Genomic DNA, 5,000 nt, shown 5'->3' with positions numbered 1-5,000 from the left:
TTATTTCGTACGGCCATACCAGCCTGGCAACGCCCGATCTCGTCTGATCTCGGAAGCTAAGCAGGGTCGGGCCTGGTTAGTACTTGGATGGGAGACCGCCTGGGAATACCAGGTGCTGTATGCTCTTTTGCTCATTCACTTAGAAACTGACATCTTGCAATATGCACAAGTAGTCCTTCATGAAAGGGGCTGGAAGCTGTTTTCATTTTGACACGAGAGAGAGAGAGAGAGAGACTACCTTGCATTGTCAATTGCTAAATCTGTATATGGATAAGTAGCCTATGGTTGTCAACTTATTTCGTACGGCCATACCAGCCTGGCAACGCCCGATCTCGTCTGATCTCGGAAGCTAAGCAGGGTCGGGCCTGGTTAGTACTTGGATGGGAGACCGCCTGGGAATACCAGGTGCTGTATGCTCTTTTGCTCATTCACTTAGAAACTGAAATCTTGCAATATGCACAAGTAGTCCTTCATGAAAGGGGCTGGAAGCTGTTTTCATTTTGACACGAGAGAGAGAGAGAGAGACCACCTTGCATTGTCAATTGCTAAATCTGTATATGGATAAGTAGCCTATGGTTGTCAACTTATTTCGTACGGCCATACCAGCCTGGCAACGCCCGATCTCGTCTGATCTCGGAAGCTAAGTAGGGTCGGGCCTGGTTAGTAATTGGATGGGAGACCGCCTGGTAATACCAGGTGCTGTATGCTCTTTTGCTCATTCACTTAGAAACTGACATCTTGCAATATGCACAAGTAGTCCTTCATGAAAGGGGCTGGAAGCTGTTTTCATTTTGACACGAGAGAGAGAGAGAGAGAGAGAGAGAGAGACTACCTTGCATTGTCAATTGCTAAATCTGTATATGGATAAGTAGCCTATGGTTGTCAACTTATTTCGTACGGCCATACCAGCCTGGCAACGCCCGATCTCGTCTGATCTCGGAAGCTAAGTAGGGTCGGGCCTGGTTAGTAATTGGATGGGAGACCGCCTGGTAATACCAGGTGCTGTATGCTCTTTTGCTCATTCACTTAGAAACTGACATCTTGCAATATGCACAAGTAGTCCTTCATGAAAGGGGCTGGAAGCTGTTTTCATTTTGACACGAGAGAGAGAGAGAGAGAGAGAGAGAGAGAGAGACTACCTTGCATTGTCAATTGCTAAATCTGTATATGGATAAGTAGCCTATGGTTGTCAACTTATTTCGTACGGCCATACTAGCCTGGCAACGCCCGATCTCGTCTGATCTCGGAAGCTAAGCAGGGTCGGGCCAGGGTCGGGCCTGGTTAGTACTTGGATGGGAGACCGCCTGGGAATACCAGGTGCTGTATGCTCTTTTGCTCATTCACTTAGAAACTGAAATCTTGCAATATGCACAAGTAGTCCTTCATGAAAGGGGCTGGAAGCTGTTTTCATTTTGACACGAGAGAGAGAGAGAGAGACCACCTTGCATTGTCAATTGCTAAATCTGTATATGGATAAGTAGCCTATGGTTGTCAACTTATTTTGTACGGCCATACCAGCCTGGCAACGCCCGATCTCGTCTGATCTCGGAAGCTAAGCAGGGTCGGGCCTGGTTAGTACTTGGATGGGAGACCGCCTGGGAATACCAGGTGCTGTATGCTCTTTTGCTCATTCACTTAGAAACTGAAATCTTGCAATATGCACAAGTAGTCCTTCATGAAAGGGGCTGGAAGCTGTTTTCATTTTGACACGAGAGAGAGAGAGAGAGAGACCACCTTGCATTGTCAATTGCTAAATCTGTATATGGATAAGTAGCCTATGGTTGTCAACTTATTTCGTACGGCCATACCAGCCTGGCAACGCCCGATCTCGTCTGATCTCGGAAGCTAAGCAGGGTCGGGCCTGGTTAGTACTTGGATGGGAGACCGCCTGGGAATACCAGGTGCTGTATGCTCTTTTGCTCATTCACTTAGAAACTGACATCTTGCAATATGCACAAGTAGTCCTTCATGAAAGGGGCTGGAAGCTGTTTTCATTTTGACACGAGAGAGAGAGAGAGAGAGAGAGAGAGACTACCTTGCATTGTCAATTGCTAAATCTGTATATGGATAAGTAGCCTATGGTTGTCAACTTATTTCGTACGGCCATACCAGCCTGGCAACGCCCGATCTCGTCTGATCTCGGAAGCTAAGCAGGGTCGGGCCTGGTTAGTACTTGGATGGGAGACCGCCTGGGAATACCAGGTGCTGTATGCTCTTTTGCTCATTCACTTAGAAACTGACATCTTGCAATATGCACAAGTAGTCCTTCATGAAAGGGGCTGGAAGCTGTTTTCATTTTGACACGAGAGAGAGAGAGAGAGAGAGAGAGAGAGACTACCTTGCATTGTCAATTGCTAAATCTGTATATGGATAAGTAGCCTATGGTTGTCAACTTATTTCGTACGGCCATACCAGCCTGGCAACGCCCGATCTCGTCTGATCTCGGAAGCTAAGTAGGGTCGGGCCTGGTTAGTAATTGGATGGGAGACCGCCTGGTAATACCAGGTGCTGTATGCTCTTTTGCTCATTCACTTAGAAACTGACATCTTGCAATATGCACAAGTAGTCCTTCATGAAAGGGGCTGGAAGCTGTTTTCATTTTGACACGAGAGAGAGAGAGAGAGAGAGAGAGAGAGAGAGAGAGAGAGACTACCTTGCATTGTCAATTGCTAAATCTGTATATGGATAAGTAGCCTATGGTTGTCAACTTATTTCGTACGGCCATACTAGCCTGGCAACGCCCGATCTCGTCTGATCTCGGAAGCTAAGCAGGGTCGGGCCAGGGTCGGGCCTGGTTAGTACTTGGATGGGAGACCGCCTGGGAATACCAGGTGCTGTATGCTCTTTTGCTCATTCACTTAGAAACTGAAATCTTGCAATATGCACAAGTAGTCCTTCATGAAAGGGGCTGGAAGCTGTTTTCATTTTGACACGAGAGAGAGAGAGAGAGACCACCTTGCATTGTCAATTGCTAAATCTGTATATGGATAAGTAGCCTATGGTTGTCAACTTATTTTGTACGGCCATACCAGCCTGGCAACGCCCGATCTCGTCTGATCTCGGAAGCTAAGCAGGGTCGGGCCTGGTTAGTACTTGGATGGGAGACCGCCTGGGAATACCAGGTGCTGTATGCTCTTTTGCTCATTCACTTAGAAACTGAAATCTTGCAATATGCACAAGTAGTCCTTCATGAAAGGGGCTGGAAGCTGTTTTCATTTTGACACGAGAGAGAGAGAGAGAGAGACCACCTTGCATTGTCAATTGCTAAATCTGTATATGGATAAGTAGCCTATGGTTGTCAACTTATTTCGTACGGCCATACCAGCCTGGCAACGCCCGATCTCGTCTGATCTCGGAAGCTAAGCAGGGTCGGGCCTGGTTAGTACTTGGATGGGAGACCGCCTGGGAATACCAGGTGCTGTATGCTCTTTTGCTCATTCACTTAGAAACTGACATCTTGCAATATGCACAAGTAGTCCTTCATGAAAGGGGCTGGAAGCTGTTTTCATTTTGACACGAGAGAGAGAGAGAGAGAGAGAGAGAGACTACCTTGCATTGTCAATTGCTAAATCTGTATATGGATAAGTAGCCTATGGTTGTCAACTTATTTCGTACGGCCATACCAGCCTGGCAACGCCCGATCTCGTCTGATCTCGGAAGCTAAGCAGGGTCGGGCCTGGTTAGTACTTGGATGGGAGACCGCCTGGGAATACCAGGTGCTGTATGCTCTTTTGCTCATTCACTTAGAAACTGACATCTTGCAATATGCACAAGTAGTCCTTCATGAAAGGGGCTGGAAGCTGTTTTCATTTTGACACGAGAGAGAGAGAGAGAGAGAGACTACCTTGCATTGTCAATTGCTAAATCTGTATATGGATAAGTAGCCTATGGTTGTCAACTTATTTCGTACGGCCATACCAGCCTGGCAACGCCCGATCTCGTCTGATCTCGGAAGCTAAGCAGGGTCGGGCCTGGTTAGTACTTGGATGGGAGACCGCCTGGGAATACCAGGTGCTGTATGCTCTTTTGCTCATTCACTTAGAAACTGAAATCTTGCAATATGCACAAGTAGTCCTTCATGAAAGGGGCTGGAAGCTGTTTTCATTTTGACACGAGAGAGAGAGAGAGAGACCACCTTGCATTGTCAATTGCTAAATCTGTATATGGATAAGTAGCCTATGGTTGTCAACTTATTTTGTACGGCCATACCAGCCTGGCAACGCCCGATCTCGTCTGATCTCGGAAGCTAAGCAGGGTCGGGCCTGGTTAGTACTTGGATGGGAGACCGCCTGGGAATACCAGGTGCTGTATGCTCTTTTGCTCATTCACTTAGAAACTGACATCTTGCAATATGCACAAGTAATCCTTCATGAAAGGGGCTGGAAGCTGTTTTCATTTTGACACGAGAGAGAGAGAGAGAGAGAGAGAGAGAGAGAGACTACCTTGCATTGTCAATTGCTAAATCTGTATATGGATAAGTAGCCTATGGTTGTCAACTTATTTCGTACGGCCATACCAGCCTGGCAACGCCCGATCTCGTCTGATCTCGGAAGCTAAGTAGGGTCGGGCCTGGTTAGTAATTGGATGGGAGACCGCCTGGTAATACCAGGTGCTGTATGCTCTTTTGCTCATTCACTTAGAAACTAACATCTTGCAATATGCACAAGTAGTCCTTCATGAAAGGGGCTGGAAGCTGTTTTCATTTTGACACGAGAGAGAGAGAGAGAGAGAGAGAGAGAGAGAGAGAGACTACCTTGCATTGTCAATTGCTAAATCTGTATATGGATAAGTAGCCTATGGTTGTCAACTTATTTCGTACGGCCATACTAGCCTGGCAACGCCCGATCTCGTCTGATCTCGGAAGCTAAGCAGGGTCGGGCCAGGTTCGGGCCTGGTTAGTACTTGGATGGGAGACCGCCTGGGAATACCAGGTGCTGTATGCTCTTTTGCTCATTCACTTAGAAACTGAAATCTTGCAATATGCACAAGTAGTCCTTCAT

At 47.1% G+C, this 5,000-nt stretch overlaps 14 non-coding genes and 3 pseudogenes across 14 annotated transcripts; all 17 read left to right on the top strand.

Annotated features, from left to right (window-relative positions):
- The first annotated feature begins 5 nt into the window (after positions 1–5).
- On the top strand, positions 6–124 carry LOC146263585 (5S ribosomal RNA). The gene has a single exon (XR_014725490.1). It is a non-coding gene; the product is annotated as a 5S ribosomal RNA (ribosomal RNA).
- Positions 125–298: 174 nt separating this feature from the next.
- Positions 299–417, top strand: LOC146263584 (5S ribosomal RNA). The gene has a single exon (XR_014725489.1). It is a non-coding gene; the product is annotated as a 5S ribosomal RNA (ribosomal RNA).
- Positions 418–589: 172 nt separating this feature from the next.
- On the top strand, positions 590–708 carry LOC146263583 (5S ribosomal RNA). The gene has a single exon (XR_014729342.1). It is a non-coding gene; the product is annotated as a 5S ribosomal RNA (ribosomal RNA).
- Positions 709–892: 184 nt separating this feature from the next.
- On the top strand, positions 893–1,011 carry LOC146263582 (5S ribosomal RNA). The gene has a single exon (XR_014729341.1). It is a non-coding gene; the product is annotated as a 5S ribosomal RNA (ribosomal RNA).
- A 188-nt stretch (positions 1,012–1,199) lies between these two features.
- LOC146263581 (5S ribosomal RNA) lies at positions 1,200–1,329 on the top strand (annotated as a pseudogene).
- Positions 1,330–1,501: 172 nt separating this feature from the next.
- On the top strand, positions 1,502–1,620 carry LOC146263580 (5S ribosomal RNA). Its single transcript, XR_014728170.1, has one exon. It is a non-coding gene; the product is annotated as a 5S ribosomal RNA (ribosomal RNA).
- A 174-nt stretch (positions 1,621–1,794) lies between these two features.
- Positions 1,795–1,913, top strand: LOC146263579 (5S ribosomal RNA). Its single transcript, XR_014725488.1, has one exon. It is a non-coding gene; the product is annotated as a 5S ribosomal RNA (ribosomal RNA).
- A 182-nt stretch (positions 1,914–2,095) lies between these two features.
- On the top strand, positions 2,096–2,214 carry LOC146263578 (5S ribosomal RNA). Its single transcript, XR_014725487.1, has one exon. It is a non-coding gene; the product is annotated as a 5S ribosomal RNA (ribosomal RNA).
- Positions 2,215–2,398: 184 nt separating this feature from the next.
- LOC146263577 (5S ribosomal RNA) lies at positions 2,399–2,517 on the top strand. Its single transcript, XR_014729340.1, has one exon. It is a non-coding gene; the product is annotated as a 5S ribosomal RNA (ribosomal RNA).
- Positions 2,518–2,713: 196 nt separating this feature from the next.
- On the top strand, positions 2,714–2,843 carry LOC146263576 (5S ribosomal RNA; annotated as a pseudogene).
- A 172-nt stretch (positions 2,844–3,015) lies between these two features.
- LOC146263575 (5S ribosomal RNA) lies at positions 3,016–3,134 on the top strand. Its single transcript, XR_014728169.1, has one exon. It is a non-coding gene; the product is annotated as a 5S ribosomal RNA (ribosomal RNA).
- A 174-nt stretch (positions 3,135–3,308) lies between these two features.
- LOC146263574 (5S ribosomal RNA) lies at positions 3,309–3,427 on the top strand. The gene has a single exon (XR_014725486.1). It is a non-coding gene; the product is annotated as a 5S ribosomal RNA (ribosomal RNA).
- A 182-nt stretch (positions 3,428–3,609) lies between these two features.
- Positions 3,610–3,728, top strand: LOC146263573 (5S ribosomal RNA). The gene has a single exon (XR_014725485.1). It is a non-coding gene; the product is annotated as a 5S ribosomal RNA (ribosomal RNA).
- A 176-nt stretch (positions 3,729–3,904) lies between these two features.
- LOC146263572 (5S ribosomal RNA) lies at positions 3,905–4,023 on the top strand. The gene has a single exon (XR_014725484.1). It is a non-coding gene; the product is annotated as a 5S ribosomal RNA (ribosomal RNA).
- A 172-nt stretch (positions 4,024–4,195) lies between these two features.
- LOC146263571 (5S ribosomal RNA) lies at positions 4,196–4,314 on the top strand. Its single transcript, XR_014728168.1, has one exon. It is a non-coding gene; the product is annotated as a 5S ribosomal RNA (ribosomal RNA).
- Positions 4,315–4,502: 188 nt separating this feature from the next.
- Positions 4,503–4,621, top strand: LOC146263570 (5S ribosomal RNA). The gene has a single exon (XR_014729339.1). It is a non-coding gene; the product is annotated as a 5S ribosomal RNA (ribosomal RNA).
- A 192-nt stretch (positions 4,622–4,813) lies between these two features.
- On the top strand, positions 4,814–4,943 carry LOC146263569 (5S ribosomal RNA; annotated as a pseudogene).
- Positions 4,944–5,000: the final 57 nt, after the last annotated feature.

This window comes from Hypomesus nipponensis, chromosome 12, assembly GCF_054491055.1.
Source record: "Hypomesus nipponensis isolate SF chromosome 12, ASM5449105v1, whole genome shotgun sequence".
In the NCBI taxonomy this organism is placed as follows: domain Eukaryota; kingdom Metazoa; phylum Chordata; class Actinopteri; order Osmeriformes; family Osmeridae; genus Hypomesus; species Hypomesus nipponensis.
Note: the sequence above shows the minus strand (reverse complement) of the source record. Positions and strands in the feature narration are given on the sequence as shown.